This window comes from Camellia sinensis, chromosome 8 (genome assembly GCF_055761805.1).
Source record: "Camellia sinensis isolate YWXY chromosome 8, ASM5576180v1, whole genome shotgun sequence".
NCBI lineage: Eukaryota > Viridiplantae > Streptophyta > Magnoliopsida > Ericales > Theaceae > Camellia > Camellia sinensis.
Window position 1 is genome coordinate 18,117,596 of NC_138968.1, and position 12,676 is coordinate 18,130,271.

Sequence of the window (12,676 nt, forward strand, 5' to 3'; positions counted from 1 at the left end):
ATATACCCCAAGATGTATCACCCATTTACTTGATAATAAAAATTAAATACAAAAAACTCAATAATTTTCAATCACTTTTAGTAATAAAAAGAAGAAGCTTGCTAATATAACACACATTAGGGTCAGTAGTAGCAAAGTACAATAACAACTGAGGACAAAATTGAGATTTTAAAGGTCGTCTAAAACCTAATTTTTAGTGATTTTTTTATTTTTTAATTAAAATATGAGTTAAAAAAAATGAGAACTTTTTAATTTTTTATAAAAATATGTGCAAAAAATAAAGTGAATGGAAAGAAATATTTGATTTTTTAATATTTGTTGATTTTTTGAATTTTTAAGATAAGTTTGACAATATCAATAGTTGTTAAAAAGTAGCTAAAAAGTTAAAATTTAAAAAAACTATACAAACTATACACACTTTTTTTTTTTTGGTAAAAAAGTCAAAAATTCATTCAAAAGATAATAATTTTTTTCACTTTATATTTTATTAGTCAAAAAGTTACTATAACCTATTTTTAAACAAATTTATAATTGACTTTTTAACTTTTAAATTAAAATATTATGTTACTAAACGACATCTTAATACTTCATCATTTAGATTGTGACCTACTCACATCTCGCGAAATCATTTTAAAAGCCATGCGATGGGCTTCAGCGAAACAAACACTTCCGCTACCAAGTCATTTATAAAAATCTCAACAAACAAACAACATATATATATACTAGCGTTTGTTCTTGTCTGAAGGTACGATATAAATACTATTAGGATTAAAATATAATTGTAATCCTAACACTATTTAAATTTATTTTTTAATTTGATAAAATCACAAATTTATTATAAAATTTTAGAGTTCTCACAAAACTCCTCACGAAAACTCGCTTTTGCTTATATATATAACTATATAGATAGATGTACCTAGCATACATACAATTTCCATAGGAATACATATAATACTGCTTTTGCTTATATAATTATATATAAATTGTATGTATGCCTGTAATATCCTAATGTATTACGGGCATACATACATTGTATGGAAATATGTGTAAAATATATTGAACAAAAAGGAGAAAATAAAAAAATAAACAAATAGAGAGAAAAATAAAAACGGGAGAAAATAAAAAAATAAAAATAAAAGAGAGAAGAAGGCGGGATCATGGGATCATGAAAGGAGGGGTGTGAGAAAAGGAAAAAGTAAGAGAGAGAAGTAAGAAAGTAGAAAATGTATATGTAGAACATTTTTTGAAAAATATATCTCAGTCATTGTTTTATAATTTGAACAGATTTGAGTCATCTAAATGTCATAATAGGACAAAAATATGTTGAAGATTCAAAAATCGCCCTGCTTTATTAAAATATATGTTGAAGATTTATATGAGGTCTAAATTTATAAAGTCTATCAAGTATTCAATATATTTAAAAATAATAATTAATTATTCAAAATTCATTTAATTTGTGAACTATAAAATTCATTAATTTAATCTCAACTATACACGGTAAAATCTGGCTCTTAATTCTGGGATCGTAGACTTTTCTATATAATATGAATAAAAATAAGTAAACAAAAGGAAAAAATAAACAAAAATAAACAAACAGAGAGAAAAATAACAATGAGAGAAAATAAAAAAAGAAAAAAAGAGAGGAATGTGGGATCATGGGATCATAGAAGGATGAGTGAAAAAAAAGAAAGTAAGAGAGAGAAGCGGGAAAATAGAAAATGTACATGTAAGATATTTTTTGAAAAATATATTGCAACTGTCCAAATGTTCTAGTAGGACAAATGTATGTAGGACAAATTCAAAAACCATCCTGCTTTATTATATAGATGTTGAAGATTCATATGAGGTCTATCAGGTATTCAATGTATTTAAAAATAGTAATTAATTGTTCAAATTCATTTAATTTGTGGACTATAAAATTCATTAATTTAATCTCCACTACATACAGTAAAATCTAACTCCTAATTTTGGAATCGCAGACTGTTCCATATAATATGAATAAAAATAAGTTAACAAAAAAGAAAAAAAAAACGAAATAGAGAGAAAAATAAAAATGAGAAAAAATAAAGAGAGAGAGAGAGAGAGAGAGGTGGGGTCATGGGATCATATAGAAGGATGGGTGAGAAAAGGAAAAAGTAAGAGAGAGAAGCGAGAAAATAGAAAATGTACACGTAAGATATTTTTTGAAAAATATATCCCAGCCGTTATTTTATAATTTGAATAGATCCAAGCTGTTCAAATGTCTGTCACGCCCTAAACCCGCCCCTAAGGGTTTAGCATCGTGATCAACCAGTAATCCGTAATTACCAAAGGCCTACTTAATAGTAATGACAATAATACAGTATAACGGGGCTAGCGGAAGCCAATCAATAATAAAAAGATATCCAATGAGCTGTGAAAACCTGAATAGGAAAAAGCTTCCATGCACATAGCTATAGACATGCCAAAAATACATGTACATTGTAGTGTATGGGTTAGGAACATAACCCCTTTAACATAACTGTACATTAAAAGTCTTAGACATTCTTTACATTAACAAGGACAAAAAGGGTGAATCTGGAACACCCCAAAACAGTCTTGACTCGTGTAGGTTCGAAACCTCGATGTGAGGCACAGTGGCTGGCTTGACAAAACGAGAGCTTCAGTCGGCGCCCTAGCTTTGGTCCGGTGCTTGGTCACCTACATATATATATAAACTGTGAGCTAAAGCCCAGTGAATAACAAATGTGTAAAGAGGTTGGGAATGATGTCCTTCAATTTTGAAAACAGTCAATTAGCATTAGAACGTTTTCAATCAATCATCCAATTCGATCAATTCAATCCATCATATTCATTAAGTTATACGTGGTACATCCAATAGCAACAATACACTAGGTCTTAAAAGATCGAACAATCAATTGATGGCCATCATACAATAACAATAGTTCCAAGATTTGGAACTGACAGAGATCTCTGTAACGATAACGATATCAATAATCAATAACAATCACAATACGCTATGGATGCCACGAATGCAATTCAAAATAGGATCATCATTCAATCGGTAAAAAGTATCATTTCGTAAAGCAATATGATTTATTAATCTGAAAATAAATACGATTGAACATATCTTTACAACATTGTTACTCACAGATTACTAGGCTATAGGCAGGCTATTTAGCGTCCTTGGGTGCCAAACCTACTCAGTTACAGAACGAACGCACACTAAATTACACACTCGGAATTAATAACTTAGCCCCTTATTTGCTTTGGTGTGGTTCTATATTAATATCCTCATCATGATGCCTTAAACATGGCCTAGGAATACCTAGGATGGAATGAGGATGCAAAAATGTACTTAAAAATATTTTTCAAAACTTGCTGAAAACAGGGGTCTCGCTTGAGCGTGGCTTTCTTCGCTCGAGCGGATATGTAGAATGTGCTTGGTCGCTCGAGTGTAGACTCTTTCGCTCGAGGGATCTGCAAAAATGTGAAAAGAACTGGTTGTTGAAAATCTCCGCTCGATGCTCGCTCGAGCATGAGACACAGTTCTTCGCTCGAGCGCAAGTCTTGTCGCTCGAGCGTGCTTCTGCACACACAAAAACCTGAGGGCTTACAATTTACGCTCGAGCCAACATTCCGTCGCTCGAGCGAAAGATTAAAAACAAAAATGGTCGCTCGAGCGTAGAATCCCTCATTCGAGCGAGGAAGCCAAATTCTGGGTTTTTTAGATTTGCTACCGAAGCTCAAACCATGGATTTAATATGCCAAAACTCATCATTTTGGGCCAATTCTCTGGAAAATACTTAGAAACTCATAACACAACATGTTTTGAAGATCATTTCATAAAATTAAAGCCCAAAAGTGTGCCAATTGTACACAAAATCAACTTGAAATGGAAGAACATGGTGTAACTATGTCATGCATGTACTTATTTGAATTCATGACTTCCAACACATGATCACATGAGCTATTCTTTCTAAAAACATAATGAATTCTTAGATTACAGCTATAATATGAACATGCATGTGTGAATTTCATGAAAACAACTTCAAAATTCCATACTATGGACATGCATGCATGAATTGATTCTCAAATCTACTCTTTAGGCTATTTCTTGATTTTAGTCTCTAATTTTTCCATGAACCATGCATGAATCAACTTAAATTCACAATTAAGAGGGTGAATTTCTACTTTAAGTCATGAATTTCCAAGTGTAGTAGCTCAATTTTGCAAGTCCTCTTCAATTTCTTCTAAGTTTCAAACAATTGCCTAGTTGAATCTAATTTTCTTCCTATTCTCCCTCTCTCACGTTTTGCACAAGAAGATGGAAAATGAGCGGTGTCAAACATGAATAAGGTGTAAAAGAAATGGTCTTGAGGAAATCCACTTAATGGCAAACATGTGATTAACTTAGGTTACATTAATTAGCATTATTTATTCTAATTTAATTGTTCTAAATCGAATTTCAATTAAACTTACCATAAAATTCTATAATTCCTAATTAGCATATAACACCAGTCAATTTATGAATCAGTCGCCGATAAGGCTTTCAATTCGCAACTCGAAATTAAAACGTGAACAAATCGTTCTATATCAAACAGATAGAAATGCAATTAAACGACACACTCACATAATTAATTTGGGATTTCATCTTAATCATTTACTTAGGGTTAGGGTTGTCACAATGTCCTAGTAGGACAAATGTGTGTAGGACAAATTCAAAAATCATCCTGCTTTATTATATAGATATATATATGTTGAATTAAAAAAAATATATATATATATATATACATATATTTAATAATTAGATGTCCCAATTAATTTATGCGTAAACAACATATCTTTTTGCGTAGAAGGACTTTTAAGTTACCTCAAAACTCCATTTGAAAGTAAGGTCAACTGCTATTTATCTTGTTTGATTTCAAAAAATTGAGTATGCTTTTTTAAAAATTGAATTTTTTTATTTTTCTTAATTTTTTATTTTTATGTTTTAAATCAAAATTTTTTGGGAAACCCCATAGTGTGTGCCCCTTTTAAGGGTGCATACCATATGAACCCTACTATAAATTAACTTAATTTTATTACAAAATTTTATAATGTCAACCACAAAATGTATAATCTCGCTATAAATTGGTGTAATAAAAAATGTCGTAACTAAGTCACAATCTTTTATTACAAAATTTTGTAGTAAAATTATGTTAATTTGTTGTAGGGTCCATTGGTTTTTCCAAAAAATTAATATTTTAATATTTATTTTTTTTATTTTTTAGATGCACCTAACCTAAATATACTTAAAAGGTATAATATAATATTTATGAAAAAAGTAAAAAAAATTCATCAAATAAAAAAAATACATAAATTCAATATATTTTCGTATTTTTGTGTATTTATTAAATTTTTTAAATATTTTTTTCACAAATATTTTACTTTTTAGGTACATCTAAGTTATGTGCATTTAGAAAGTAAAAATTTAATTCAAATATTTTTAAAAAATCAATTAAAACAAAAAAAACAACACTAAAAATTTAAAATATATATATTTAAAAAATTAATCAAAACTAATGTAATTTTTGTTTATAAACCATTTTCCTACCAAAAGGTCGAGGTTGGAGAAGCAATTAGACCATCTAGTTTGCTTTTTAAGATCCACTATGGATTTTATTTTGATGACCTGAATAGTTTATTTTATAAATTTTTTTAATAGATTCTTCATGTTGAAAATTAACTTAATCGGACATTGTTAGCCACTTGATTAGATCTCATTTTTGTCTTTTTTCAAAAAAAAAAAAAAGAAACCGATGACCTACTTTCAAAATAGGCTGGGCTTCCCTCCAATCCATGATTGGACTGGAGGGTACTGTTGGGTCCATGGAGGCCCACCACGGGTCTCATTTCAATAATTTGAACTATTCAACATGTAGAACTCGCCGAGTACTATATGTCTGTAAAAAATCATGTTGATCGAATATTAATAGCTATCTCATCGGATTAGATTTTTATCAACCGTTTATTTTTTATTATTTATTTTTTTTATACAAAACTGATTTGATCAAGTAGTTATCAATATCCGATCCACGTGATTTTTGATGACATGTAGTACTCGGCGAGTTCTACACATTGAACGTTTCAGATTATCGAAACAGGATCCGTGGTAGACCCCGAAGGGCCCAACAGTAACCTTCCAATCCGATCATGGACCGGAGGGAAGCCAACCTCTTTCAAAATCATACTGTCTTTAATATTTTTCATGCAAATGTGATCCAATCAAATGGTTTCTAATATTTAATCAACTTAATTTTTAGTATAAATAATATGCTCAACAGAGCTTACAAGATGAACATTCAGATTATTAATCTAGGCCCAATATGGGTAATACTAAGGGGTACTAAATTTTTTACTAAACAAATGACTAAATATCTCACATGAGTGTAGGGTCCACAATTTTATGAACCTCAAACCTATATGAAACATTTGATCATTTCTTTAGTAAAAAATTTAGGGCCTATAACATTTTCTGACCCAATATAGGCCTACAGCGAGACTGACTGGCACGTCCAATTGAAATATCCAATCTTTTCAAAAAAAATTGGTTATGTAATACAATTTGAAAACTCGGACTGAGACTCTCTTTTCATAGGAGTAATTATCTGGTGCTTCAAAAATTTTAAGGTGGCTGGTGTCAATTAGGCGTGGATAAATATCAGGTCGGATCAGTTCTACATAATATAGAGTTTTGTATATGTTCAAGTCCGGCCTGGCCCTAACATTGAGTTTCTATATTTGTCTAACACCGATTCAAAAAATAATTATAAGTCTCAAACCCATTTATCGGATTATATGTTAAAAAAAATTAAAACATTCCATAATTAAATTAAATTATATATTATATTTCTTAAATAAATATATTAGCATCATTATAAATGTGTGTGCTATTTTCTGACCACACTGTGAAACAGGTACTCAGCTGGAGAACACTGGCAGAATAGATTATGCCTAAACGACCAGTCACAGAAGGAAAAGACTCCGGCGGTGGTTCTTCCACCCGGGAGCACTCCGACGATCAAGTCAATACTCAGTTATCTCTCAAAGATAATAATTAGTGCTTAACTCACTAGCCAGAATATCAAAAGTGTATCTTAGACCCACGAGGGTGCCTTTCTTTTATAGTCAACACTGACCTGATCCTTGTAAAAGCCTAGCTTCTCTTAGACTTTTGCCCAATGCTCATCCTGGACTCTCCAATAGATAAAGATAAACTCACTAAGAGCTTTATTCTTATCCAGGCTGAGATCCTCCCCCATTCTAGGACTCTTATCCCTTATCTGTTCATCTCGCATTCTGGTATCTCCGCAAATAACCTCGGCCTAGCCGAGATCACCTCGACGCCATGACTAGGACACGTGGCACCTCTGCTGGCACTTCGGTGCCACCTTGGCCACGTGTTGTTTGTTCAAAAAATATGCCTCCACAACTGCCCCCTAGGTTCTATTACCTCGGCATCCTGAGGTGATGGAACCTATACCTTTCGACCATATAGCAGTCGACTAATTTTGCTCTATCCTTCATTACCGAGGTCATCACTCATCGGCTCAATATAACCAAGATTTATAGCCTGTTTTCATCAATGCTTTAGAACCAGGAACCAAGTTTTCCAAGTTCTTTAACCGAGATCATTCCCTTAGCCGAGGTCTTTGCTTCATTAAATCAAAAACTCTAAGAGTTTCTATACACGTATGATCTTGTCGCTGAGATCAAGTTCAAACAGAGACTGGCCAAGGTTATCAACCTCGGTCTCTCTGTTAATCTAATTAATATGTACTTAGTGTCATTTCAAAGTTTTTATTCTGTCGACACAACAAATTTAGGTTAACTCAACTTAGTTCAACTTGATTATATGCTAGTATAATTTTAACTCTACCATATAATGAGTCTAAGTTATTTGTCATGTTTCTAAAACATCGCTAATTTAGTTCAACTCTATTATATGCAAGTATTTAACTCTGCCTTATAATAAGTCTAAGTTACTCGTCATGTTTCTATCAGGAACATCGCCAACTTAGTTCGACTCTATTATATGCAAGTATAATTCAACTCTGCCATATAATAAGTCTAAGTTACTCGTCATGTTTCAATCAGAAATATTGCCAACTCAGTTCAAGTCTATTATATACAAGTATAATTCAACTCTGCCATATAATAAGTCTAAGTTACTCGTCATGTTTCAATCAGAAACATCGCCAACTTAGTTCAACTCTATTATATGCAAGTATAATTCAACTCTGCCATATAATAAGTCTAAGTTATTCGTCATGTTTCTATTAGAAATATCGCCAACTTAGTTCAATTCTATTATATGCAAGTATAATTCAACTCTGCCATATAATAAGTCTAAGTTATTCGTCATGTTTCAATCAGAAACATCGCCAAGTAACTGGTTAATCGTTTTACACAAGTTTGAAATAAAAAATCGAGCTAAAGTTTTATTAATTACTTCGACTAATAACAGAAAACTCTAAAAAATAAAAAATCTAATGACAGAAAAACTTCAAGTTGCAAGTATTCCAGGGTCTTGGCAACTCTTTGCCTTTACTGTCTTCAAGTCGATATGCACCATTGCCCAGGACTAAGATGATTCTATAAGGTCCCTCTCAATTTGGGCCAAGCTTGCCCTCTCTAGGATCCTTCTTGTTGCCGACAACCTTTCTCAGGACGAGGTCCCCAACTTGAAACTCTCGTGGGTTGACTTTTTTATTGTAAGCCCTGGCAAGCTGCTGCTGGTATGCCCCTAATTGGATTGCTGCTTTCTCCCTTCTTTCTTCCAATAGATCTAGATCTCAGGCCAAGGATGCCTCATTGGTACTATTTTCTACTCTCTGGGTTCTGATCCCTGGGATGCCAACCTCTAGTGGAATAACTACTTCTGTGCCATAAGCCATGGCAAATGGGAACTCTCCAGTTGATCTTTTCGGCGTGGTTCGATATGCTCAGAGTACACTAGGCAACTCATCCACCCACTTTTCCCTTTGCTACTTTCAGCCTCTTCTTGATCCCATCAAACTTCTTTTATATGAAATTTTTTACATTAATGTCCCGAATCTTTGCGAGGGGTTCAGCTTCAACCCACTTGGTAAAGTCATCTGTTGCCACTAACAAGAACTTCCTTTGTCTAGTCGCTTGAGGCAGTTGTCCAACAAGGTCCATGCCCCATTGGCCAAATGGCCAAAGGCTGGACACTGGGTTCAGATTTGCTGCTGGTTGGTGTATCAAAGATGCAAACCCCTGACACTTCTCACACTTTCTAACATAAGTTTCAGCATCTTTCTGCATGTAAGGCCACTAGTACCCCTAAGTAATGGCCTATGAGCAAGTAACATGCCCCTAGTGTGGCTTCCACATACTCCTTTATGTATTTCATACAAGAAGTCTTCAACTTGTGAAGGATGCACATACCTCAAAAGGGGTCCAGTAAAAGATCTTCTGTAGAGATGTCCTTCTGCTGTCAGACTGAATATTGTCGACTTTAGTGTGATCTTGTGTGCTTCTTTATGATCATCTGGCAGTTTTCCATCTCTAAGGAATACTATTATCGCATCCATTCAACTTGGTCCCATCTCCACACTCATTGCTTCATGCTTTGTGTTTAGTGCTTCTATACTTGGACCTGATAAGAAGTCAACCATTATTGTCCTTGCCTCTCCTGGTTTCATTGCACTAGCCAGGTTGGCCAAGGCATCAGCATGGCTATTGTCATCTTGGCTAACTTGTTGTAGTCGGCAATTTTTGAACAATGCCATCAGTTTGCCCGCCTACTTTACATAAGGGTGAGCATGGTCCGGATTGGACCGGGTTGGGGTAAAACCATGACCAATCCGTTGTCTACGGTTCCTGAAAAATTGGAACCAATCCAATTTGTTTAAATCGTGAAACCAATCTGAACCAATCCATTTAAACACGGATTGGATCGGTTTAAGACCACGGATTTACATAATTAAATAACAAAAAAATATATATAACACTTTAATTTCACAAAAATATAAATATAACACCATATTAGTTTCACAATTGCAACATGTCTTTTCATAATAGCGACATATTGTTTTAGAATTTAAACAATCATAAGAAAACTGGTTCCACCATAAGTATTTAGACCATTACAAATTAACGCCAAAAACTAGCAAACAAAAGTAATAAACAAAGATATTATGCGAGTTTAGGTTTGGATTTAAGTTTTATATGAAATAAGAGAAGATACTATGAAGAAGAGTGTATAATAAAAATATAGACTATTTGTATACGGTCTAAATCGGTTCTAATCCAGAACCGTGGGGTTCAATCCGGAACCAATCCGTGAACTACGGATTTTTAATTTTTCAATTCGGAACCGAACCACGGATTCAAAAAACCAATCCAAACCTACTGGATTGGACTGGACTGGATCAGATTACGGATTTCACGGATTCCTTGCTCAGCCCTACCTTTACATAGGCCACCATCCTTTCATCTCGGGCAGCGTATTCGCCTGTTGCTTGGTTGAAGATAAGCTGGGAGTCACAGAAGACCACTACCTCATCGGCTTCCATTGCTGCTACCAATTTTAATCCTACTATCAGTGCTTCATACTTTGCTTCGTTGTTTGAGGCCTTAAACCCCAAATGAATGGATTGTTCTAACATCTGTCCATCCGGCAATACTAGCACTACTTCTGCTCCCGCTCCTTATCGGTTTGAACTTCCATCAACAAACAGGCGGAAGGAGTTGCTGACATAAATACTGTCGGGCCTAAGTTTCTCTTCTTTCCTTTGTTCCGCTATCCCTAGCTGGGTTTCTCTTTGTTCACATGGACATCGTATACCCCGGCTCAACGAAGCCCGATGTGTGATGGCGCCTGGTGTGAACTTGACCATGAAGTCGGCCAAAACTTGACTTTTGATTGCTGTTCTGGGTCTGAATTCCAGGTCATATTGGCCTAACACCACTGCCCATCTGGCTATCCTGCTTGTCAAATTTCCTTGTTGCAACAGGGACTTCAAAGGATGCTCAGTTAATACCACAATCTTGTGGGCTTGAAAATAATGATTCAGCTTCTTGGAGGCCATTATTAAAAGCCAGTGTCAGCTTCTCCAATGGTAGGTATCTAATCTCTGCATCTACTAGGGTTTTACTCACGTAGTAAACTACCATTTGTTCTCTCTTTTCTTCCCTGATTGCCACTGCATTTACTGTATGCTCTGAAACCGCCAAGTATAAGAACAGCTCCTCTCCAGGTATTGGATTTGAGAGAACTGGAGCGGTGGTCAAGTATTTCTTCAAGTTGACCAAGGCGACTTCGTACTCCTTTGTCCATAAGAAGTTTGTGGCTTTCTTTACTAAACTGAAGAAAGGTTTGCATTTGTTAGAACTTCTGTTTATGAATCTGTTTAAGGCTGCAGCCCTTCCAGTCAACATCTGCACTTGTTTTGCCGACGTTGGGCTCTTTAATTCCAAAATGGCCTTGATTTGATCCGGGCTTGCCTCAATACCCTTTTTGGTAACCAAGTATCCCAGGAACTTCCCTGACCCAACTCCAAATGCGCACTTTGATGCATTAAGTCAGAGCCGAAATGTCTTTAAAATGTCAAAGGCTGTCTTCAGGTCGGCCGGATAATCTTCAGGTTCCTTGGTCTTTACGACCATGTCATTAATGTATACCTCTACTGTTTTGCCTATTAGATGTCTGAACATCTTAGTCACAAATCTCTGGTAAGTTGTTCCTGCATTTTTTAACCCAAAAGGCATCACTCTGTAGCAATACAGACCTTTTGGGGTGATAAATGTAGTCTTCTCCTCATCTAGGGGGTACATGACTATCTGATGGTACTCCTTGTAAGCGTCTAGGAAGCTCATCTTTCCATGCCTTGAAGTGGCATCCACCAATTGGTCAATCTTGGGTAGTGGAAAACTGTCTTTGGGACAATCATTGTTCAGGCTGGTGAAGTCCACGCAGACCCTTCACTTCCCATTATTTTTCTTCACAATAACCTTGTTTGATAACTATGTCGGGTAGTTTACCTCTCGAATGGCTCTGGCCTCCAGAATTTTATCCACTTCCTCTTCTACTACCTCAACATGTATCAACGTCGGCCTCCTTGCTCACTGGATGACAGGTTTAGCCGACCTGCCCACATTCAGTTTATGGCAAGTCACCTCGGGGTCAATGCCAGACATCTCGTATGGTGTCCAAGCAAACACCTCAAGGTTTGCTCTCAAGAATGCTTCTAATTCCTTTTCCTCTTCCTCGGCCAAGCCTGAGCCAAGGAGGAAGAAACGCTCTTTATTCCTTTGCTGGACTAAGATCTTTTTCAGGGCTTCCTCACTTTTCTCGACTGGTTCTTTGTCGATGTTGTCAAGGACCTCCATGTCCTCATCTTCAATTTCTGCTACTTCTGCTTCTCTTATGTTGCATGTGGATTTCATTGCTGCCATAGAGCAATTCTTTGCTCGCACTTGATCGCCTCTGACCTCTTTAATTCTATGCTCTGTTTGGAATCATAATAGCTGGTGCAACGTTGAGGGAACAACCCCCATTGGATGCAGCCATGGCCTTCCCAGGATAGCATTGTAAGAGGAAGAAGTGTCAATTATTGTGAACCCAGTTTTTACCTTCTTCGTGCCAGCCTGCACCTCCAAACTTACTGCTCCCAGGGGCCACGTTGGC